This window comes from Anser brachyrhynchus (genome assembly GCF_964034855.1).
Source record: "Anser brachyrhynchus genome assembly, chromosome: 2".
Lineage (NCBI taxonomy): Eukaryota > Metazoa > Chordata > Aves > Anseriformes > Anatidae > Anser > Anser brachyrhynchus.
Window position 1 is genome coordinate 141,873,949 of NC_137695.1, and position 25,954 is coordinate 141,899,902.

Consider the following 25,954-nt stretch of genomic DNA (forward strand, 5'->3'; position numbering starts at 1 on the left):
AAGTGGCTGACACTTGAAATTACAAGTGAACCTACCATCTCAGTAACTGATTTTTTTGCCCTTTTTTTACTGGAATGCCAGCGCGCTTATTCACTTCTCCAGTGAAGTGAATTAATGCAATTCTCCTGCAATTAATTTGTGAGCAAAACTGCAGACACCTTTCTTGTGATTTCAGTTCTCTTATGCTTTTAGAGATTTAGGAGGCAAAGAGGTTCTGAGCAAGACCTTTAAGACATGTAGTATATGTGGCTGGGCACTTCAGTGTACAGGGATGTACCGTTATACCCATTATACCTCAGTTTATTGTACCTATCCTGAAGAGCCAAACCTTGGCATTTATAAAGTTAGTGGAATTCTGTTGCTCTTGTAAAAGTAAGGATTTCACTTGAATTTTCTAAAAAATGCTGTACAAAGTGTATGTATGTATAACTCTAAGATACTCTTTGAATTAAATAACCACAAGGAAAGAGGTGCTTATGCCCCCATTCAGTCCTTTCCTTGCACAGGAAAGCAAGAAGATATTTCTCACATAAATTTTTTTCTCATGCTCAGGTTTTACAGTGAACTTGGGCCTCTTTGCCCTTCAGATATTTCCAGCTCTTGCTGTCTTTCTAGTCTTAGTAGAACTGCTCCTCTTAGATTCTGGCTGTAAAAATAACTGTAGGATTTCTCTCATTTTCAGGAAATGAAATCTGTAGGTTAGAAGATTATCAGTGCTGCTGTGCATGAAACCTAGTCTCAATTTAAAGCCACTCATGTTTAATTTCAACTTAAATGTGAAAGCTACACATATGATCATCAGCACCTAAGAGAGATAAAGGGCATCATCTAGACTCTGCTGTATTTTTCACATGTAGGAGTAGCTACACTGGTAGTTAAGACTGCTTCTTCTCTCAGGTGGTGTTTGCCAGATATCTATGTGAAGCCTTCCATTAGTTTTCCAAAGCAAACCTGGTACAACATAATGTTGTCTTACAGACTTTTTTCAAATGGTCCTGGCAATTACACAATTTCTTAGATGTTTCCCTTTCTTCGGATGTCTTTTCCCTGCCTATAATCATAACACTGTATCAGAAGCTTTTGCTTTTTTCCCTGTATCTTTATTTGCTAACAAAAATCCAGACGTCCTGATAAAAACCAAACCTCATTTCATAATGTGATATGTCTACATCCTGCTTGTACGTATAAAGCCCTGGGGTTAAATTTTCAAAGTGGTGAATAGTGGATATCCACACAAATCCTTTTGTCTGCTAATGGGATTTGTTCATGCTGCTGCCTGACACCTTTTTAAATGCTCGTATTGGTGATTTATTTTATTATGGTGTTCTAGAAGCCACTTGGTAAAGCATGCTCTCATCCTGTGTTCAGCAACACGGACCAGTCCGAGGGAACAGGACCAGCTAAGTGGCTGTGTCTGCTCTGTGTTGCTGCAGATAGTGCTCATAGGTTGTTGGCTCCGTATTTATGTGGTCATAAATTGCCTATTTTGCTGACACTATAAAGTAAATGAAGGAAAGCATCAGCACTGCTGGCTTTCTGGCAGAAAGCCTAAGAGCGACTTGGTATCCTCGTGTGTCTAGCTAATACCACTTCGATGGAAAGTTTTAATTAAGTGCATGTCTCTGCATGCAGAGTAGAAATCAAAGGCACTTGGGAAAAAGAAAGTGTATCTGCTCCAGACTCATTGAGGAGTAATTTGGTGAGAGCACTAAATGACTTTCAATTAATTGGAAAATATTTTCTTAAATTTTGCCAGAAAGTATACGAAAATCAGTCTGAAGGGAAGACTATAAAATTAGTCTGTTGATCTAATCCATTCGCTCCATACTTGTTGGAAGGTGTCATGGTAATACAGGTCAGAGGTAGGGATTGTGAAACTAATCTGATATGGTGGATTTCATTAGATCCCTAATTGCAATTATCAGAAGAACACTGGAAGCTGGCTTACCGAAGGTAATTATTTTTCATTTGTAATTTCTGTAACGATTTCCAAATTTAAAATATCCAAATATTCAATGTTAATACATATATCATTTTTTATAGCAAATCTTCTATAACTAGGTAGCTAGTTTAAAATTCCAGCTGTTAAAATTAAATTTATTAGATGGAAAATTTAGCTCTGTTTCCTGGTTTCCTGGTTACAGGGAAGCAAATTCACTAATTTCTCTTCAGACTGTCCAGAAGGATAGCTCTTTATGAAAAGAACAATGCTGAAGAGTGGGGATTATTCATTTACCAATAGATATGCTGCATGATTAATTCTGGATAATGCTTGGTGTATGGTTCATTGTTCTGCCTGCAATATAGCAATGCGAAAACAGCCAGCCCTGCACCCTCTGAGATGACCAGATATGTACAGGACATATTATATCTTATGGTATTTGCCTTATTCACTGTAACATTTTTATGGACTCAAAACGTAGCATTAATTCTGCCCTTTTATCCATTTTAACCAATGTAAAAAAACTGTTTTATTATTCACTCAGCTTTGCTTCCAGAGGAAATGGATGGGGGACATGAGGGGCTAGGGATGTCCGCGCAGTCTTTGTTTCTGTGCTTATTTGATCCTCCATCTTTAATATAACTCTCAGATATTCCTTGCATTAAATAACCACAATAAAAGAACAACACCGGTGACTTAAGCCTTATCATGGTGAACTCTTTTGTTCCATTGTATGACGAGTGATTGGGCAGCTCCTTCTATTCATCTTCCTTTAAATGCGTATCCTCCTGCAAACTCAGATGAAGCCTTTGTGCATCCCCAAAGCCACATTTTGTTTGTTTGTTATTTTCTGAACTCAGAATTATGGGTTTGATTTCCTAGTATCTTTCTTTACTCTTGGTGATGTTTATGAAAAAGTGAATCTGAAGCTGGAATAGATAAGGCTGTTTTCTTAGCATGAATTATCAGATGCCATTTGAAATGTCTACAGCAGATGGGGAAGTCTCATGGGAAGGGGAGAAATAAATGCAACAGATGCATCATAAGAGCAAAAAAGCTATTTGTGAGAGTAGTTCCAAGAACAGAAGATGCCATCAGGTTATTTACCTTTTGGCAAATAATTGCATTTTGCCTAACTTTTTCTAATCTGAGAGATGAGAAATAGTTTGGCATTTATTATCAGAAACTGGTTATAAACAGAGTGATCTTGTCTCTCTGGGTATTATGGAGCAATGCTAGATGCCTCCACTGCTCAGGACAAAGAAAGGCAAAGAAATGAATCAATACAGACAACATGTAGGAAAGGACTCGAGGGCAAGCTCCAGAATCCCAAACCCAAATTATCTGAGAGTATTCCAATAAAAGTAATGAAAGCTGTGGTCTTAAGACCTTTGCTGTTGTCTTAAAATTTGTGTAAGAAGATTTTCCTTTCGGGAAACTTTACATTGAGTTAGAGCAGCGGTCCTAGAGAGAAGAGGCATGAGGAACAACGAGTCCCCTGTTGGACTTCCCTCCCTCATCGCCCAGGTTTGCCTGCAGCTCCTGGGGCAGTGTGTGGGCAGGCTCTGGAGTCACAGAGTCACAGAATGGCTGAGGTTGGAAGGACCTCTGACGATCATCCAGTCCAACCCCCTGCCGAGCAGGACCACCTAGAGAACGTAGCGCAGGATGGCCTCCAGGCGGGAGGCTGCTGCTCCATGCTGTGGCGGCTCTGTCCTGCTGCCCGTCGTCACTCATTTCTCTCTCAGGGTTGTTCTTGGCCATTCTCCAAGAGGATGCAGGGCTGGACTGACCCTCAGCCTGATCCAGTATGGATGTTCTTGTGTGTGTTAAGAGGATACCGGGCTAGACTGCAGATAAGGAGTAAGCCTGATTATGCAGGGGAAGCTATTTAGGAGAGGAGGATAAAGCAGAGCAGCTAGGCCTGCAGTACACATAGGGCAGCCCAGGGGGGAGTCATGAAATTTAGGCATCAGTTTCTCCTGTGTGCATTGTAATTCAGGGCTGGGATGCTGGAAATCTGGCTAAAGGCAGCATCCACAGCCTGATGCTCCCAGGCTGCTGATGGCGCAGAGAAGCTAAGGAACAAGGCTCATGGGTGCCCTGTTCTTACCACTCCTTCGTGAAAACCCAGCACAGCATTCCTCTTAATTGTAAGCATGTTTAGTCCCGTTGTTGGGGACCTGACATTCTCCAAAGAGCTAAAGAAATTGGCATTTGTGACATTTGACAGCTGGGCAGCTTCGGTTTATGTTATAACACTTGCTCAGTTTCACTCATTTAGCAGACAGGACTATTGCATTAAAGATTCACATCTTGTTAGGGTGTGTGCAGGGTTTGCCACAAGCTCTAAAGGCCACAATAGTTCCTTCCTCCAGCAGAAACCAAAAAAAGGAAAGATTTGAGATTTGATACTTCTGAAGTTAGAAATGGAGCTGAAGCAAAGTAAATTAAGAAAAATGACAAAACAATGAAACCAAAGCTCCAAACACCAAAGACTGCTCCTTCTTCAACTGTGAGTCCTCAGTTTCTTTATAAATAAACAGTTTGCTCTTTTAAATTAATGGGTGATGACTCAAGAGCTCACCTTTCTTATTGTGTATTTTAGATATGCAGACTTCAGCATTTCTAAATCTGTGCTTTTTAGGAAAAAAATAAGGCTTTAAACATAATCAGACATATCTTGCCTTTCATCTGCTCGTTTACTTGCTTTAACAGGTGAATATAACTTTCTGAGGTCTGTGTTTTCTTTTTGAACCCCCTTGCCTACTTACATAACTTTATGCAGAGACAGTAATTTTTATTCTGCCTTAACTGGCACTGGTCAGATAAAGTGGCAGATTTATAGACATTTATATTTTGTTTATTATATACGAAATAGTGTTTATAATATTCTGTCCTCAAAATTAAGTGCTTCTATATAAAATGGGAAGTTAGCAAAGTTACACATAACAATGCAGATGTATTTTTAATTATTGTTATTCAATAACCCCCACAACCAGATAGTGAGTAAAGAATCTTGACACTACTGTTGCTTGGGTATCCTGTGCTTTGCCCAGTGCTTATTGCCACAAGGCTGCGATACAGCTCTGCTCCTCCTTTCAGGTAATGAGAAAGAAAGGTAGGAAAGCACGTGGTTGTGTTCTTGTAGAGACTGAATGGCATAAAGCTTATGGGCCCTCCCCTGTGAGGAGGCACTGCAGTACCTGGATGCTGCCTTTCAAAGGAGAATGTGACTTTTGCAAGTGGAGCAAAACTGTAGCTTCATGACAGACATACCTACAAATAAATGCTGTTTGTTTTTTTCCAGTCGTTCACATGTGTTATGCAAAGCAGCAGCAACAAAAAGGATAACAAGATGCCCCATACTGTGATGATGTCTGCCCGTAGGAGATCCACATACAAGCTTGTCTTGCAGCAGCTGGATTTTTGCCTGGGCTATCAGAAGCATATTTGTGCCATCAGAAACAGCTGTGTGTTATTTTTCACATTCCTGGCACCCGTGTTTCCTTCTGCCAGAGCTGCCCTTTGGGCCTTGGCCCTCTGCAGTGTGGCTTATGCCAGTGGAGACCCAGAGCCCCTGCACTGAGTAAAGGGCTTCTGCATGCATCATCTTTAACATAAACACAGTTTTGTGTTGTCTGAATTGATTCCTGGTTCATAAAGCTGGCATTTAACTGACTTCAGAGTTAACCATCAATGTCCTCTGCAGAGTTAGTCCAGCTTTCATGTTTTAATAACTGTGAACAGCAGGGAGCCCCAGGTAGACTCCTTTCAAGGTAGATTTATTAGGGCAAAAAAAGATCATTAGCTGCTAGTGATGGATTGTTTCTCAGTAAGAGAAGCGCAAATTCAAACATGCTTTGAACTGCAGTGTAGGCTTGTTGCGATGACAAAGGGAACAGGTGAGCCTTGGTATCCTGCTTATCCATTTTACTTACGATATTAAAAAAATCTTTGAAGACCATAAGGTGTTGGAAATACACTGTCCTGTCCACTAATGAGCAGTAGAATTAATGAGATATCTCAAAACTCCCTCAGTGTCCACCTACTTACACTATACTTATCTGAACTTTATCTAATTCTTTTCAAAGTGGCGTGTGGATTTGGTGTCAGGATAGAAATCCTGGACATCCAGTTACCACCCGTTTCAGTTGTTCAGTCACTCGTGCTGAGTGATAAGCCCTAATGAAATTTGGGTACTTATTATGCTTTATGATGAGCATATAATGAGATGATCTCTGCCTTGCTGTTTTCTGCTCTAGTCCGTAGGTAAAATTCATAAAGCCAGGATGAGAAAAGATTTGTAATAGCCATTAATTTGTTGGAGAAGTTTTTGTAGAAAGGAGCAAATACTGTGGCAGTATCCTCTCATATATGAAAGTGCAGTGGTGGTAACGGTAGAAGGTTGCCTTGTCCGTAAAATTACCTGTTTTCCTAAATTCCCTTTAGGGGGGCATCACATGGGACGTAGTGATTGCCTCCTGCTTTACCCTTTGGATTGCCTGATAAGGATTCTTCTCAGCAACACAGTTCTGGCAGCAGCTTCTGCATAGGTTTATTTTTCTGCATTGATTTGTTAAATGAGAGTTTGTATTTAATAGAAGTTTACAGAAAGAAGACTGTTCCTGTGGTAAAGCACATCTTTCTGTGGCTTTTACTTACTGTTTGTGTCGGCATCCTGAAAGTGTGTTTGTTTGAAAAAGTGAGTAGTCTCTTCCTTTAGGAAAATAAATAAATAAGATTTGTCCTTCTCTGTGTCTTATTTACCAGAAGCACTCCCTCATGTATCACTTCAGATAGATAAAAGACTCCTGAGCTGCCTGTGGTTCCATAGTTCTTGTCCTGTGACATTTTCTCACATATTCACAGCATATGTGAATGTTAAGAGTTTGGTCTTAGCCCTTGTGACTGGCATTGACTAAGGCATACACACTTCTAATCTCAGAAAAATCAATCATGTGCTTCCTTTAATAATGGAAGTTACTTAAGTCTAGCTAATATGATTTTTTAAAAATTAACTATCGAGCTGAACATTTTCATGTGAAGAATTTGAACTTAGCCCTACTAAACATGTTTAATATAAAAGAATGATGTTGACATTTGATTATGAAAGAGCTGGCACAGTTAATGATACCCGAATATTAAAATATATATATATTGGTTTTAGGCTTCGTTTTCTCACATACGTCTGTAGATTCTCTAAGGTAAATCTTGTGAAAGTTTCTGAAAGCCATTTTATAGGAAGAAACTGGCTTAACAGAAATTGTTATTATCAGTTAATGAGTTTTACCAAAATTCTGTGCATATTCTTAGCACTGACTGTAGCTGTCATAAGATATTACCAAAGGATTTGGCAGATTGTTTGTTCAGTAAAGGCCATTAATTCAGAATAAATGATCATCTAGATAACAAGGAATTAAGCTTTCTACAGGGATCTCTTGATGAAATCTTATGGTCTTTGTTGTTCATAATGGACGTGGATTTAACCCTTGCTCTTCCTCTTTTGTTTTGGCTGTTATTATAGTCTGTGAACATAGAAGAGTTGACTTGGCAGAATATTGTATTTTATTTTTTAATTACATTGAAAATCCAAATGAAATCTCATCTGTTTACCTAATTCACCCAGTACGATGTGCTAGTAGGAGGGAAACGCTGTTAACTAAAAGCTGTGTGAAGCTCATGGCTGCAGACTTTTTAACCCATAGTTCTCTGCATCCTGTCATGTCGCTGCTGTTTCATAGGCTCAGCAACTCCTGTGCAGCTGTGTCCAAAATGAGGATTTGAAATGGGATGAAGTCCTAGAACCACTGAAGTAAGCTCCCGCTGGAGTTAGTTTTGGTCTTGTCCTGACCGGTGGCTGAAACGCTTTGCATTTCTCCCTCTGTCTCTCTGTGCAAGCCTCTCAACAGGAACAGGATTCAAGTAGTATCAGGAAAGGACTGTAGAGGAAGGCTACAGTTCTGAAAAGGTGTTTGAATTCATAATCTGATCAGTGAATGCCTTCTCACTAGTAGCTTTCTAGGATGCTTAAATCATCTCAAAAACCGTAGGTATATCTGTTCTAATGTATGTGGTGTCAGGATTCACATTATGATTGAAACAAAGTTAAGGAGGTTGTAGATCTCATAGTTTCTGAACTGCTTATGACAGACGAATGTTTCATGTTACATATATATCAATTTAATTTACATAGCTGTATTGCTTCTTCACCACACAAACATTAGGAAGAGTTTGCACCATCAGTTTAGCTCAAATAACTCATAATAATACTTGGATTGATGCCTCTATAAGGTAGATAATACAATATTACTGTAAATTATGTTGTTAGGACTTGGAAGCCTATAAACAATCAGGACGTTGATTTAAGGTTTCATTCAAAATGCATCCCGCCAGGAGACCAGTCAGCCCTGCACCCTGCAACTTTCAGTTATGGATTACTGCTTCAGGCAGCTGCGTATGGATTTTTTCTGTATGTCTGGCAGACCCAAACATGCCAGACTTGCTGTACTTTCATAGCAGGCAAATAAATGTACTGCTTTCAGAATTCCAATAGTGGTAGGATTTCTGCATGGAGCATGGAAATAAATATGGATTTAGCATTAACAGTTTAGGAGCTGGTGATCCTAACATTGCTGCAGGGATGTTCTGTAAAACATCCCTGTATAGGCTGACAAACTGACTAGTAATTCTGCTTGACTAGTAAGAACTGGTGGGTTAACACCACCCCATGGGTTAAGGATCTGGGGAAAAGCAGGTGTATATTTTCTGTACACAAGGCATGGTAAATAGGTATTTTGGGTAGGTAACCAACTCTAGTCAAGGAATGTTTGGTAGCTTTTGCAGATGGAAAGTGTTATGTACTTTTGTCTGAGTCTATGGTAATAGTAGATAACTAAACCACAGTCTGCTTCTTCCACAGAATAATTAATTCATTCATCTTTTTTAGCTGTAAATATATAATGGTCTACTGCCTTGCGTGTTCAGAAGTCATTACTGGGTGCCTGGTGAGTGTTAGCAATACTGGATATTTAACATTTGCAGGCTGTGGTTCTAAAAATCCTAGTCTTCTGCTTTATTCATGGCAAGAGCGTTTTTGTGCCTGGTGTTTGTGACCTTGTTTCAGAAATGCTTTGTATTCCAGAATGTCACTTAAAGCGTGCTTTAAATATGTAATGTGAAAATTTAAGTCATTTACCAATTCATATGTGATTTTGAGGTGGTTTAAAATTTTAACAGAACAAGGATATAACGCAATATCCAAAGCATTTGGAAGAGGAAGTTAAAAAAAAAAAAATGAAGCTAGTTTTCAGACAGAAGCTTTAGTTTTAGGAATCATCTGGAGCCAAAGTAAGAGCTCACTTCTAGCAAAAGGGGCAGGAAGGGAGGGAGGTTCTGGTTTCTCCCTCTCTTGCTTAGCTCCACTCCCTCTGCATCTCTTTCCACTTCAGCAAGTGTCAGAGCTTTCAAGGTGATTGTGTCGCAGGTGGATCTGATGCCTGAAAGCAGCAGAAGACTGGCTTGGGGGAGTAACATCTTTTGCTACAGCAGTGAGTTACACAGGCTGACAACCAGCATCAGAGCTAGTGCAGGCATGGTGGCTGGGAGGAAGGAGGGGAACAGGAGGGGACCACTCAGTTTTGGGGTTTGGGTTCTGAGTTGCTCTCTTGTCTATGCTGGGATAATTTTATCTCCCATTTTAATTATAGACCCCATTTTCTGTTGCTGGTGCTACTGTATAATTTGTATATATATAGGTGTTTTCAATAATGCTACATATTACTATTTTTTTTTCACAGAGAGGATGTACAAAAATATTCCAAACTAAAATAAATGTGTTGAAACTGATGTAACCATGATAACTGATGTTAATTTGGTATATGCAGTTGTTTCATTCTGTACATACCTGAGCATTAGCATGTTGAGACAGAAACTGGGGCTGTTGCACAGAAATTAGGTATGCCAGATAGCAGAAGTTTGAAGGTGTGCAGAAATGAATAAAAATGCAGTATGTTGCACAAGGGCATTGCTTAAGGCTGATTTGTTTCCTGTAACGTGTGTGAAAATCCCCTTGAGACAGGTAAAAGTTATTCATGGTGAGAGTTCTCTGCCATTTCAAAGGGGACCATGACACTGAAAAAAATTGTATGTCCCTGCACTGCATTTTTGTAAAAGGCATTTGTGTATTTGAAAGCAGTATCCAGAAAGATCTAAACATATACATTTTGACAGGATTTGGGAATATAAAAGAATATGAAATGCGTATTGTTTGGGATCATCACCTTTAAAATCTAATGGCTCTGCTTGGAATATAAATTTAACAGAAAAATCAATTTTTTAGTAGGACAACCAGAAAGTGATTGTCAGACATGGCATTTTTACCTCTGGCCCCAAACATTATTATTCCCTAGAACTATAAGGAACAGAATTTTCCCTGTGTCCCTGCCCATGGCAGGGGGTTGGAACTAGATGGTCTTTAAGGTCCCTTCCAACCCAAACCATTCTGTGATTCTCTGAAACCAAGGACAGAAATACTCCAGTGCCCACTAGATTGGTCAGAAATTGATGTTGATTTGGTACTGGTACAGAAGGAAATCAGTTGGTACTGATGGGAGAAACTGGTTCTTCTGGCTCCAGTTTGTCAATGTCTTTCTTGTACTGGGGAGTTCAAAGCACAGGAACCAGTACTTTGATGCAGTCTCACTGCTGCTGAGCAGAGGGAAATAATGGCTTGTCTTGATCTGCTGGCAATGTCCTTCCTTGGAGATACTCTAGAGTTGACTGAACAATTAAGTCCCTGTCTTGTCCTGACTTAGACAGTTAGATATTTAGATCTGTTTTCAAATTTGGCCTTGCTTTGAGCAAGGGGTTAGAGCAGGTAAGTGCCAAAGTTACCTTCATGCCTGTATTGTTCTGCAATTCTACAATTACATACCATAATTCAGAACAATTTTCTATAACAGCACTCTTAGGAATTGCTAGTAGTAATGCTGTATCTTGGTATACAGTTAATCTGTCCTAAACATTTTTTATTTTAACCCTTGTGCTCATTCTAGGGCAACAAGTAGTCTTGTTTGAGTCCTAACTCCATGTAAGCCTTAGCCAATAGCCAGTATTTTTACAACATACTGGAAATGTTATGCTTGTTGTGATGGTGGGAGACAGAAGGTATGCTGTACTGTGTTTCAGCACTCCAGTCTTGAAGAAAAAGCAGGCCCGGATGACTTATTGGAAAGGTTTCTTTGATGGACAAAGGTGCAATTTTCCCAAACGTAGAAATAATTTTAAAACTGCAGAGACAGAGACTTGGTACCAAAGATCCCAAAAACTGTTTACATGGAGTTAGTGTTTTTGTCCAGAATCCTAGTCAATGTGGTGGTGGTGGTGGTGTTCCATTTCCCTTTCCCTTTCCTCTAATGGAGTCAACAGAAACAGATTTATCTCAGTTTTGGTGAGTCTTCCTGCCCACTGTAGTAAAATAGACGGAAACCACTGAAGAGAAATACAGTTGGCAGATGTGTGGCTATTGAAGGCTTCCTGGCAGTAGTTCTTATGGTAACTCCAGAACGAACTGAGGTTGCAACCTAGACCCTTTCTCCTATCAGCACATAGCTGTTTGGGTCTTCAGCCAGCAGCTCCAAAACCTTGTTTGCTACTCCACACAGAGATGATGTTAAGCTTATTAAATGTATCTTCAGTGGCTGGAAAAAAAGGAACTAAATAGGTCTTAATTTAAATCAAGTCTAAGTCATAAAGATAACATTACCTGTTGGGTTCCAGCCTCCCAGATCACACAAGGAAGTCTATTCTTGCAGAACTAAGTGCATACCAAACGTACACTGGTACCAAAATGGATTATCAGCCGAAGCCTACACTCTGGACAGCATCAGTCTACATTATCAGATTTTGGGTGTATTGCCCCCAGATCTGATTATCTCATTAAATTGCTGGTCAAAACATAATAGCATTTGCTCTGCAGAGGGTGGACTCAGCCCCAATTGCTGACCCATGACTCAGTTTCTTGTAGCAGTTGCTACACTGACTGAATTGTGTTCTACTAAGTTAACTGGAAACCTCAATGAAAATTAAGTATTTATAAAGATGTATGTAACTCCCAACTGCTTTGACACAGAGTTAACTAAATGCTTGTTCATCACACAGCCAAACTCACTGGGAGTGAGTCTAGAGGTTGTTCTGTTGTAGGATTTTGATGGGATCCAGCAAATGTGTTCCTTTTTCACTGGAAAGAAGTCCTTAGGATGCAGGGGGAATTGGTATTACCATTGGAAAGTTACTGCTGCAAGTTCCTAAGTGCATGTTCTTGTGATAGCATGTGAAGAACAAGGAACTCAGTACTGTTGGGTATCCTTACTGATATTCCCTCACAGATCTTTATTCTGCTGCTCAGCCTAAAATGTCAATAAAAGCCTCCATTCTTTCTGTATTTGGAGAAGATGGGATTCTGTTTTGCAATATTTGTGTATGTAACAAGAAGCAGTGCAAAGTCTGAGTTCTGTTTTCAAAATACCTGACTACAGCCAGTTGTTCTAGAAGGTTCAATGAGATAATGGAAGATGCTGAAAAATAATTTTAATGTGGCTGTGCATAATAAAATCCTTGGTAATGGCTTGTCCTCTGGAAGCACACTTGAAGAATCAAGTTAAGAATAATGCTAAGCCCATAGAAGCTAATGCGAAAATGTCGGCAATGATCACGCTGATCAATGGAGCTTCAAAGTGCTGTTCACATTAGAGGGAATTAATGGATTTAATCAGAGTAACAGGACACATTTTGGGAAAAAAAAAAAAAAACAACAAAAAAACCCACCTTTCCTCAAATAGAACTCAATAAAGTACAAGGATTTGTCTTTTATTTGTACTTTTTTCCTTTGTGAATTTACAGACATTGTGCTTGCCTGTAAGAACAGTCAATAAGTTTTGTGATTTCCCAGATGTTACACAGCACTTCATAAAACTCTTAATAATTAGAGAAGGAAACAATGTTTCTAAATCCTGGTTTTATTTGGGAAAAGTTCACTTTGGGAAACAACAGATAACTAGAAGGGGGTTTCCAAATTCACAAGGGTGCCAGACTCCATACCTGAATTTGGGCTCACAGTTTTGTTCCAATTCTGCTCCAGCTCCTGGTCGTCACTCCCTCAGCTCTTCTAGAAAAAGAGATTTAACCCAAGATCTTTTACAGCTGAGATGGTGGGCAGAATGGTCAGCTAAGCTGGCAGGTCTTGGGGCTGTAACCCTCTGACCCAACACAGCTGGGAAGAGAAAGTAATACATACTCGTTGTCTAAGCTTACATCCATACAGCCCTGTAAAAAACCCAATGCGGCAGCAGGGGTCTGAACTGAGTGGTGCTGTGCAGTTATAATGCTGAACTTGAAATTGTTCTTGTAGATGTCATGGTGAAGCTTACTGTGCTGTAGTGATTTACACTGACGTCAGCAAACAAAAGCAGTCAATCTATTTAAATGCTCCAGGTCCAGCGTCTCCAACACCGATATAAAAGGCATTGCAACATATGCATGAATGTCAAGTGCCTCTCTCCCACATTTTCTGTCACTTTTCTGTCACTTGACAACCTCTCTTTAGCCATTCTGGGGTTCTGTCCTGTTTTAAGAAAAGCCACTCACAAAAGTGAGAGCATTTTTTGGGCTGTTCTTGCTCTGAATAGGAGTGTTGTTTTCCTCCTTATGTTTCAGGGCTCTCGCTGTGGCCCTGCAAGAAGTACTTACTAATTCAAAGGGAGTGACTGAATCCTGTGTGGTCAATAAATCTTCTTCCAAAGAGCAAGAGGAGTAGGTTATATGTATGATAATGAGGTCAAATGTTGTTAAATGAAGATTTGCTTTAAAAATACAATCCTTTATCAAAATTCTTCTAACTTAATGTTTCGTCCCTAGTTCTGCAAATGCAAATTCTTTCCTTAAAGGAACTGCTAGTCCTGCTGTCAGACCTTTCTTGTTGCACAAACAGCAATGTAAAATGATGCAAAGACTCAAAACGTTGTCAGGAATCTGGTAAGCTCTCTTTTTGCTCCCTGTAATCTTTTGGGACTAGACTCACTCCTTTATATTAAAAATATATCTGCATCAACAGCAGGAACAGATTGCAAGTTAGACACAAGACTGCTGTTCATCAGATCCATGTTCTCTCAGCTGCCAGCTGTCTTTGCAGAACTTCAAGTCTTGCTGTGGTCACTGGTAGGAATGAGCTTGACTAGGAATAAAGGTTGTGTCCTGGGCATATTCCAGCCTTTCAGTGGGAATTTGAGATTTGAGGGGGCAACTGAGGGGGAAAAAATCTCTCTATTCATGTGCACCTAATTTATGAAAGAGCTGATCTTCAAAACACTTTATAAATACAAATGCTGATAAACCTCCTTTGAATTAAATACATTCTTTTAAGTTCCAAAAATCAGTAAACTACATTTGAAGAGATAAAGCAGATAAAGTACGTAACACCCTGTTGCATATAGGAGATCAGAAATACCAGAGAAGGCTGGCATAGCATGTCTGTGATACTAGCCAAAATTGTCTCAGCAATATATGTTGTCAGCAGGATCCAGAAGTGATACAGCATTGCTGTACCTAGTGTGTGGCAGGAGAGGGAGAAGAGAGAATCTATTTGATTCCCCTGAAAATGATGCAAGTATCACTCGTCTTTATTTCCTCCCAAGTCACTATTTCGTCATGAACTTGAGTACCAACTGGAAAACTTGTTCTGTGATTATTGCCTGTGTTACTGATTATTGCTTGATTATTGCCTATGTTCAGATTTGAAAAACAACACTGCTCATTAAAAAAGATAAAACTCCCTTTATTTTAATGAGCGCATCTGCTGGTCCTTAAAGTCACGAGTATGGGCTTTTGTTTTGTTTGAGTAAAGTATTAACAGCTGTGAGAAATAGCGAGCAGATTTCTTGTCTCCTTTAATGAGAACAAATTCAAATGAAGAGCCCGATTCTGTCCTGTTCTTGACCTGTCCTGTTACTGTCCAGTAACCTTTCAATTCCCATGGATATAAGTAGTTACATTTATGACTATAAATGTAGGGTGTGGGTGTGTATTTAACCTGGCTGCAATAAAAGGTAACTTGACAGCTGACACCAGGGCAGAGCTTGACCTGCAAAATCCCAATTACTAATTCATGAGTAAGCATCAAACCTGGCTTTCAGCTTCCAGCTCAAGTGTTCTAGCAATGAGAAACATCCTTATGTTTGTTTGGGAAAGAAAAAAGGAGAATCTGTAAATCACTGAAAATATAGCAAGCATGGAAACTCATACTGACAGAAGAACCACGCTGTATTATTAACTGTGAATTTGTTTTAATTTTTAGATGACAGATTGCTAAAATGTATCAAGCACAATTGCATATTAATAGTCTGTTAAGTTCTGTTCTTAGGTATAAAGGCAATAGTAAACAAAGTATTGACCCCGAAGGAGCTACGGATTTCAGCCTTGTGGTAATTAATTGATGCTAAAAGAATCAGAAGACATTCCATTTCCCAGACTCTCAAGTGGAAGAACCAGGGATGAAAGTATCCATCCCCTAACCTGCGCTGGAGGCCCAGTGTCTTCTCTCGTTGCTTTCCAGGCAGGCTCAGAGGTTTTAGCTTGAATGGGAAAACAAGGTTTGTTTGTTAGACCCAGCTGTGGAGAGGTGGGTTTAAAAGAAAGATGGAGGCTTAGGTGGGGAACTCAAAAAGGGCTTGCCTCCTACTAGCTAGAGGAGGGAGAAACCATATGGGATTATCTAGAGTATTTCAGGCAACTGCCTCTTCCACTTTTGCAGGATAGTAAGCAACCTTTGAAGACAGGACTGTAAGCTAGCTGTGGCTTGGTTTCTATTTCCAGTGTGATAAAGCCACTTCCTACTTAGCGAAACTCAATGAAAGCTGTAAATCCTAGTCCTGTTGGTACCTGGTTGCTAACAGCAACTGGTAATTCCTCTTCCACATTACATCCTCTCTGCCCTCTAAGGAGGGGAAGGATGGGATCTATGGCCACGTGCTCTTGGATGCACAAGTGAGTGGTGCTTTGTAGATGTAGAGGGCACAAGTACCACGTTTGTTCTGCAGCACTGACTTCCTGCTGAGGTTATGTGGGCTTATTTGCCATTAAATAACGTATAATAAGTGCAGTGCTGCTATTTGTCATACAGTGATGATAAAGATAAATAATAATGATATTATGTATAGGTAATAAAAATACAAAAATATCTAATAATGGTTAGCGTATTATAAAGTGTGGAATCTGTCTCAAGACTGTTCTATGTTTGGAGAGTGGTGTTATTTAAAGTAGCTGTCAATACTAGATTCTTGTGACTGTGTTTTATACTAAGTAAAAGAAATGAGCAATGTATTAAGTGCAAGATACCTAGCCCTTCGCATTGTACAGAAATCAGTAACCCAGTAACTGGCAAATTGATTTTAGTCATCTCCTTAGATTTCCCTTTTTTTTTCCTAGAAGCCAGATCTTTACACTTTTGCTTCTCTTTTCCCAAAGAGAGATAATATATTTTTTGCTTTCCCTCTAAAGACTTTCTTTTTGCATGATTAATATGTTCCTTGCATACTGTGAGGAGGGAATCCCTCCTTATCTCTGAGATCCGTGCTGACTGCCCATCGTTTGCTCTCCAAACTAACCTAAGGACTATTTGTTTTTGCAGCAAAAATAAAAATCATGCTGTCTCTGCACTGGGTTTCTTGATGTCTTAGAAACTGTTTCAGGCTCTTTTTAATATTTAGACAAACTAATAGGTTTGTTTTTTGTGGTGTTGCTGTTGACATTTCCTGAGGGAAAGACGTTAACTTATCAGTGCAGGCATGTTATAATGGAATAGTTCTTTGCTTGTGCTCCTGGCACAAATTGCTCTTAACTGATTTTTTTTCTGAATGTAATGGGATTGTGATAAGTTATGTGAGTTGGAGTAAATGTGAATGAGTCCTGGCTATTTTGTGGAGCGTAAATAGCTGCTAAACACCTTAGTGTTTTGCTACTTGCAGATATAACAAGCAGAAGGTGCAGACTTATCGTGTGCACCAGAGCTGTGATGCTGCACAAGCATCTACAGTGCAGAGCAGGAAGAAAGTTCGTGAGAAGCATTGGTAACTGGCTGAGCCTGTAGCTCAACCAGCAAGAATTGGTCAGTTAGAGGCTTGTCCAATTTTGCAGCTGGTAGCCATGAAGAACAATCATATAGCAGAACTTGCCCTTATGCGTGTAGTGTGTGCCCCAAGGGCACTGTAGGTTAGACACAGATTGATGTTATTGTTAGCTTGCTTTTTTAAGTCATGCGTTTGGACCTGTGTGCTGCCATGCCTTTAATATCTGGTCAGTATGATCAGCACATAATTGCATTAGCAATTAGCACAGGACTAGCCATGCAGAGAATTTATTTAACCTTTTATGTGTGCCTGTTTTGAAGACTTGAGGCAGGTTGGATTTTGTTCTGGAATGAAGCTTTTAAATGCAGCCAGACAGGCAGTTTAGCCTGTGGTCTGTATGAAATTAAAAAAAAAAAAAAAAGGAAGAAAAAAAGAACCACCATTTTCTGTGGTTTTCTACAAGAATCAGCTGCAGCTTACAATCTTTTAGCAATGCAGTATCATTTTCTGACTGGTTGCTGCGTACTGCAGCAATGGAACAAGTTTTCCTCAGAATACATTCCTGTTTTAGATCTTTGCAATTGGAAAAAAATTCTGTTTGTGGGGTTATCCTAACCACAGCTGTTATATCCTCTGCATTTTCAGTGAAATTGTAGAGAATCTTGTTTGCAACCTGGTCTGCAGCAGCATTTTGGCCATGTTGTTTGTTCCATTTCTGAGCCTCTAGGCAGGCGGAGGCTTGGGGAGAGGCAGTCTTTGTTGGGCTGCGGCTGTTTCTCTGCCTTGAAAAAGAACAAAAACTGTCAGGAAGAAAGATATTCATCCTAAGGGTAGACTCCAGTTACATTAAATAGAATAGCAGCCACTTGGAGATGGGACTGGAAGGCAGCCAAAAGGACACTGTGAAATTTTTCAATAGTCTGTCCCTATGTCTGTCTTCTAGTGATCGACAGAGAATGTAATTTCAACCTTCAAACTATTCACTGCAACCAAAAGGAAGTGAATGCTGTTCGGGCTCTATTTAAAAAAGTGCTGTAACCTAGATGAGAAGATGCTCAAGTGTTGTTCTACTATTGCAGTAAATCATTGCAGATATTAGTACTTAATAACCTAAGTAAATTGTCCTTCTGACTGTCTTGTATATGTTTTGTAAGGAAAAAAATAGCCTTGACCGGTGGATCTAACTTAATTTCTGTGAATATTGTGATAAAGGATTTCTCAGATGGTCACTGCTGCTTGTGGTGTCAGCTGGAGGCGGACAGCCTGGAGCTGCCAAGTGAAGTCATGTTTTGAGGTGTTAGTGTGGTTACAAGATCCACTGGCCTTACTTGTAATGTCTGCAAATGGGTTTAATTATATGCTGTAATTGCTTTTTGAAAGTCTCTTAGATTTATGTTAGTAAAGACAGATGGCCTGTGACTTACTGCGAGATTAGTCTCACGAATCTCCAGTAATTTGATGTGTTTCTTTGCACTAATATCTATTGCTGCCTACAAAGACATCTCTGTGGTCTCTGCATGTTGTACGTGAGGCGTAACCCATTGGACCTGGTGGTGCTACAGGGGCTTCATCTCAGTGGAAGGGAGATCAGAGCCAGGTTTGTTATCGTGCAGTTTCAGGCACTGCTTTTCTCTCCCCCGTGGGACCTGTAGGTAGGTCTTCTGAGGGAGAGGAGGAAGAGCTGAGCCCTTTTTACTTTAAAAACTGCATTTTAGTGAAAGCAAGTGATAACAAGGATATATATATATAAAACAACAAAAACCAAAACCTAGATTGTTTCTTAATAAAAGATTCATTTCTATTGTCAAAGTATTTGAGATCTTCTCTGTTGAACGTATTCTTATATTTGTTTAGTGCACTGTTTGTGTTTTCTACCTTGTAGAAATATATAGTTTCATTTGTAATACCATTTAAAAAAAGGTAACACCCCCTGCCCCTTCTTTGTACATTTACCAGTGGGGTAATAATTGCTTCAGTAAATAGGAAAGCAAAGAGGAGGGAGATGCCTTCTGAATATGTTGTGGATGTAAAGAAGGAAAGATGACATTCAGCTTCAGAAAGGTGAGCTGTTGATTCAGGAATTGAAAATCATAGGTACGGTAGCTACAAATAAAGGTTCAGTTACTGTTAAATAGTCCTTTCTCAAAACTTTTGGTGTATTTTATTCTCAGCCTTTCACAATGTAAGCTGCTGGGATTTACAGGTTGGTGTCAAAGTACAGAGAAGGTAAATCATCTGCCCAAAGCCTCATGCTCCCGCCTGGGAGCATGGACAATCCCTGAAAGTGCCAGTAAGTATGGCACTTAATGTGATATATATGGGGTGTTGCACCAACGTAGAGTCATGGCTCAAGTCCCCAGCTACCACAGCTTGTAATTATGAAGAGCAGCAGTTATCACCGTGAGTAGTCCATTAGCTTCAACAGAAGCTGTGTTGGTGCATTCAAGTGTAAAATATGTCCTTCCATTTTTTCATTAAATGTAGGTAGGGCTGCATTCTGCGGTGCTAAAAATTTGCAGATTTATGATGTGTTGGCAGATGAAGTCCTCTTCAGGACAGGTTAGTTTTGCCAGAGATGTAACAAATTTTGCTGGGAAGACAGAGCCATTTACTGCCCAGCTTTAATTTGGTATTTGGTAAAGGTGCTAGAATCTCATGCTCTGGCTCAGGCTTTCTCATTGTCCTTGTGCGGTTTGTTGCTTTAAAGATCTATGAGATGAAAATAATAACAGACACTTCCTGCAACATGGATGGTACAACTTGGTAGTGGGGGGCTCCTGGGCATCACCCCTGGCTGCATGTTTCCCAAGGGTCCTTCAGGAAGCCAAGGTGCGCTCAGCTGGAGCTGCACCTTGCACCTCAGCATTGCACAGGCCTGCAGATGCAGTTTTCTTCCCAATTTGTTTATAATGAAATGTCCGTAAAGTTTTCTTTTATAACTCCTTTCTGAAAACATGTATCTGGTTATAAATACTCTGCTTTCCTGTTTGTTTTCCTTTCTGTGCAAATTAAGAAAATAAAGAGGGCCAATAAAAAGATTGAGTGAATAAAGGGAGGAAACAAACGGGAGAGAAGTGAAAAAAGAGGTGGGAGTATGAGTGAATAAATGAAAACAAGGGAAAGAGCTGAGAAAAAAAAATGGAGTTACACGTGTATAGAGAAACAGTTTGATGGCTCTAGGAAAATTAATAGATTCTCAATTATAGATTTAAGAAGGAGGTAACATGACAGAAATTAAAATGTTTTAAATATGACAAAAACTTTCCAAGTGTGTTACATCATAATTATAGTTTCTTCTAAAGCATTTAAGTGTAGCAAATCAAATTGAAGCAAAAATAAGAGAAGGAAAAGTTGATAGTAGACTGTGGAATAATGTAGAAGGTGGTCAGGGAAGGAAGAAGAGCAGGCTGCTGAGCTTGCCAGGTCAATGCTTAGGGCCCCAAAAGTTTTCAGACTGCTCCAGAAGACATATATATATATTTTCTTTTTATTTTTTATTTATTTATTTATTTTAACATCAATGCTATCTTAAATCATTTTGTGGGTTTTGTTCTTTTTGAGGTAGGATTCAAAACATAATAGTTTAATAAGTGTATTTTGTGTACACTGCAGCTGTCTCTCCTTGTTCCTATTTCCCTTTGCAGGAACTATGAATTTGTTAATTTCATAGAATCATAGAATATCCCGAGTTGGAAGGGACCCATAAGGATCATCGAGTCCAACTCCTGGCACCGCACAGGTCTGCCCAAAAGCTTAGACCATGCGACTAAGTGCACAGTCCAATCTCTTCTTAAATTCAGACAGGCTTCGTGCAGTGACTACGTCCCTGGGGAGCCTGTTCCAGTGTGCGACCACCCTCTTGGTGAAGAACCTCTTCCTGATGTCCAGCCTAAACTTCCCCTGCCTCAGCCTAACACCGTTCCCACAGGTCCTATCACTGGTGTTTATGGAAAATAGGTCCCCTGCCTCTCCACTCCCCCTCGCGAAGAAGTTGTAGACCGCGATGAGGTCCCCCCTCAGCCTCCTCTTCTCCAGGCTGAACAGGCCAAGTGACCTCAGCCGCTCCTCATATGTCTTCCCCTTTAGTCCCTTCACCATCTTCATAGCCCTCCTCTGGACACTCTCCAACAGTTTAATGTCCTAAATTGTTTTCCAAAGAGCAAAAAGTAAGCTTTTTTTTTTTCCTTTTTTCTTTTTTTTTTCTTTTTTCTTTTTTGAAAGGGGACAGCTGTTAGCATACCATGGAAAAACAAGGGCTGCCTGGACCTTTGAAATTTCACTAGGTGATTCTCCAGGGTTTTTCAGGCCCAAGGCTCCATACTCCTTGTAGACCAGGGGTTCTGGACTCTTGAACATTTAAAAATCTTCTCTATTGCTTAGCTTATTTGTTTATAAAGCTTCATCACTTCTATTGAAATATGATTGATCTTATTTGAAAGAAACTTCAAACTCTTCAGACAATTCTAAAAACACCCCTAATATCTCTTCAGTCAAGGTTACACTAGACATATCATAGTTGTCTTAGTATCACACAGTACCACTGCGATGCAACCCCCTTGGGTAGGGGAACACAAATAACAACCCATAACAGAAGTCCTGCAAGGTCTTGCTGTAGCATCACAGTAGCACCCTTTGCAGGTGTATTGTAAAGCCAACAATAAGTGGGTGCAATGCTTCCTAGAGTCAGAATCGCAGAGCCTGTATCTGGGATGCTCCTTAAGAAATCATCCCGCAAGCTGTTTCTTCATACCTTATCCGATAAAAGCAGGAATTAAGGAGTTGCTTAGCACCTGACAGGATAAGGCTCTCTTAAATTGTCTCTGTCTATCCCAAGCTGCTGAAACTATTTCCTCTGACACTTTGATCAATTCTGTAATATGTTTAGTAGATACCACTTGTCCTTGATTTAGTGAGAATACTTTCCTAAACTGAAACTCTAAATTTATACTCTCAAAACTGTATTTTATTTTTATTTTTATTTTTATTTTTATTATTTTTATTTTTATTTTTATTTTTCCTTATAAACATAAGATTAATCTTCCTGTTAGGTTTTTGCTGTTCTTAAATTTGTCTCCTGTCTGTAGCAATTTTCTCATTAATGTCTACTTTACACTATTTTGTGATTGAACGTAAGTGGTATTTTAGTTGGAATAGCAAAAAATCCAGTGTGAAAGAGCTGACGTGATAGTATGCCAAAAACCAACCACTTATTTCATTAGAAGCTTGTTTTCCCAGTTTCTAGAGGCAGTCTAATTTCAAACAGTAGTATTAAGAAAAGAGAATAGAATTAGAATATAGGTCACTAATTATACTTCATATACTCACTCATACTCAGGGTAATATCAGTGATAGCATCTGTAATGCGCTATGGAAACGTGTGCCTGGTTGCCTTTATGCTGTATTTGTATAGTGTTAGTTTCACAATAATTGTTTAATGTAGATGATCCTTACGCAGTGTTCAGGTTTTTGAAACAGCATATCTGTCTAATCTTCTGCTTCCTGTCTGATTAGCTATGCCAGTATATAAAATGCACCCCTGGTTAATTAATATTTTGTTGCCTGGGTCTGCTCTTTGATGCCAGTTGGGATAGCTGACCTATGTCTTTACAGGGAAAGCAAAGTCATGCTGGTTCTTGACGTTCACAATGTAGAGGAGGTCAGTGAAGAATGTCAACAGTGATACGTTTGTTTGAATCACCAGGAAATGGAACAGCAGGAAAAGGATAAGGTATAGAAAACAGTGAACAGCATTTGAAAAAATAATATAACATTCTTACTACATTATATAAGGCAAAACATTGATTTAAAAGAATTTCAAAGGTGATGGATGAATGGATGATTTTATGCCTACCAAAATATATGCCTTAGTTTATGCCTACCAAAATATATGCCTTTTTTTTTTTTTTTTTTTTATCACAAACTAACTTGTGGAAGTAGTGCCAGAGGCAAAAGGACTAGTTGAGTTCATAAAGGGTTTTGCATTCACTCAGTGGTAATGAAACACAATTTTGTTAAGATAGGATGATTTTTTATTTATTTTTTTTATTTTTATTTTTTAAGGAATGCCAGAAAAATCCTCATTGCTCAGGGAATGAAACTGCTGGCTGACTATAGTCTGGAGAAAACTTCCCTTGGGTTCTGCTCAATAGTGTTGGCCGCTTGTCAGTAATGGGACTCCTGTTCTCATCCTGGATTTCTAGGTTTTTTTTTTTAAAAAAAGGGTTTTAATTCCCTGTGTTTGATGGAACTAAATCTAGATACACAACTCATGCTAAAAAGAAGTGGGAATACAGTGAAATGTTATTCTAAAAGCTTCGTCTTCTGCCAGGGTTACTTCTAAGGTCATGGCCAAGCAGAGAAGAGAGTGCAGACCCCACAGCTAGGGTCCACTGCTCCATCCACTTCACAGCTCTGCAGTGAAGGAAAGCATATTAGGTGAAGGTCTAATGAGTCACATCGGCTGGCATTTCATCCTCCATAATAATGGACCACAGTCACATCACAATGATTCATATTTCTGTGTGGTGCTGACGTCCAATTAAACTAAAATTCACTCACAAAATTATGATGTGTTGCTATTATTGCCTCCTTGTTTTTTTTTTTTTTTTTTTTTGTTTGTTTGTTCTAGTTTCCCCTGGGGCATGCTGAGGGTGTGGATTTTTATTTCAACATAAAACTATTTTGTTTGCTGGGGGAATGGTTTTCATTTTTTTCCCCTAATTACTTTTGTAATGTCATTCAATAATAGTTAAATGTTTGCTTTGCTGTACTAATCAAAAGCACGAGTTCAGGTTTTCAACACCAAAGTGCTGCTTTATCACTGGCTACTGCAACTCCATCTCCATTACCTATTCATTTTCAAAATATCAATTCTTCTACTGTGTTGCTTTTACATGTCTAAATGGATCAATAATACCATGAGGCTGAGTGGGCTTGTACCAGTCTTCTTCATTTCTTCTGTAAAAAAAAATACTGGCTTTTAAACTCTCTTTCAGGGTATCGTAATAGCCACTTATGATATATTCCAAAAAAATGAGAGCCTAGACTTTTAAGACTATTCCAAACAGGCATTAAAACAGACTGTCAGATTACTGTTCACTTGAAATGATCATAGTGATAGAGGCTTGAAAAGAAAATTTGCATACATTTTCAAAACAAAAATGAAAAAAGACAAGCTTGATATCGCTGTATGAAATGTTATGCTGAAGGGTCTTTCATTCGTTGTCGTACGTCTTTTTTTGGCCTGCTGGGGCAGGATGATAAGTCATGCTGGACTCCGTGCTCTAGGTTCCTATTTCCTTTTCTCATGGTGAACTTTTAAGCATGAAAATTCTCAGCTGGTGAGAGGGTACTTGAATTGATCTGCTTGTTTGATGGTTGCAAAGAAATGGTTACTTCAGAGGATGAGTTAGAGCTATGCACTGTAATGAAACTACATTCAAGCAGTCAGAAAATTCCTGAATTAAATGTAAAGACAACATCACTTCTGAAGAGCTTATTGCCTGATGCACTGCTATCGAGTCTTAAATTCACTGCGTAATAGCAAAAAGAAAAGTAACAGAGAATAACGAGAGGAAGAGCTGCATTGTCTCCTGTAAGCCAGCTAACAGAGAAATTCTGCATCCTTCCCCACATTTTATACCTGGACTTAAAATACTCACATACGAAATATAGAAGTCATCAAATATTCTGTATACAAGATGGAATTCATTTTTTTTCTGAGAGACATTCCTCAGAAAGCAGTGTTGAGTAATCCCTTAGAAGGTATAGGATAGGACGTGAAAACTGATAAACTCAGGAGAATTTGAAAGGGGAATGTGAAGAAGATGGATTAGCAAGTTATGGAGGTGATACACAGGAGAGGGTTTTGATCCATGAGAGCATAGTAATGCTTCTCTGTGATTATAGCCACAGGATACTGAATGTATATACTCTATATATAGTCCTCACCCTTGCTTCACATGCATCACTCAGTGCTTTTTAAATAGTTACCCTGAGTTGACAGTGGGCTTTCTGGTCATAGTATTAGATTCTCATTTTTATGGTTACATGAGCTTCATGCTCCAAAAAGTTTTTGCTCCAACTCCAAAAGTTTTTGTGTAATACAGGGATGGAAATTGTTTTTCTGTGTAGGGGAAAGTTCATTGAATATATCTTAAAAAAGGAATGACTGGAAGAGGAAAAAAAAAAAGATTCCCGGGAGAAATTGCTGGGACATCTAGTTTGATAAAGAATCTCCTATTTTTTTAAGCACTGAATGTCATCCTGCAAAATTGCAGGGAATTTTTCTGCTGGTGTTAGCAGAAGCAGGTTCAATGCCTTGGTGATCTCTTTACTAATTAACGTTAGTGTTAGGAATTATCTCCTTCTTTTAGCTGGAGCTCATTCTTTCTCTTGTGTTCTTTATCACAGTTTATGATAGCAGAGAGGTACAGAAAAGATTATTAGGTCTGTTCCTCTGCCACTTAAAACTGTTACCATGTGCTATCTTTATAACAATTGCTTAAATGCCCCTCTCTGTCATCCTCCATTTCTAAGACTTTCTGCATGAAAATATAAAATAGTTTGAAGGGAATGTACAAGCATATTAAGGGAAGCTTTTTTTCTCCTCCATATCTCCCAGAAGCCAGCCCCACGTCTGGAGCAGGAACCCTATGATAATGTATCACGGGCTTGTTATATTAATTACTGTACAATATATCACAAACTGCAAAGTTCTTGTTCTGCAATAACGCTACCAGTTGTAACGACGCCTTGAGGAGATTTAATAGCATTCATGCAGAACCTACTTTGTCACTGCTTTATAGTATGTGAGATAACAGTTCAATAAATGTTCTGGGCCAGCCTAGATGAATTGAACATTGAGTATGAAATTTATAATAGTTCTTTG

General features: G+C 39.2%; 1 protein-coding gene across 10 annotated transcripts in view; it reads left to right on the plus strand.

Annotated features, from left to right (window-relative positions):
* The window catches only part of OXR1 (oxidation resistance 1), a 273,119-nt gene that overhangs the window by 43,578 nt on the left and 203,587 nt on the right, over positions 1–25,954 (plus strand). The window contains exon 1 of one of the 10 annotated variants that reach the window (XM_080579470.1): positions 9,410–9,492. The exons of the other annotated variants lie outside the window; for them this stretch is intronic. The gene's annotated coding sequence lies outside the window, so the exon portion shown is untranslated. Of the gene's footprint in view, positions 1–9,409; positions 9,493–25,954 lie in introns of those variants that run through there. 10 annotated transcript variants of the gene reach the window in all.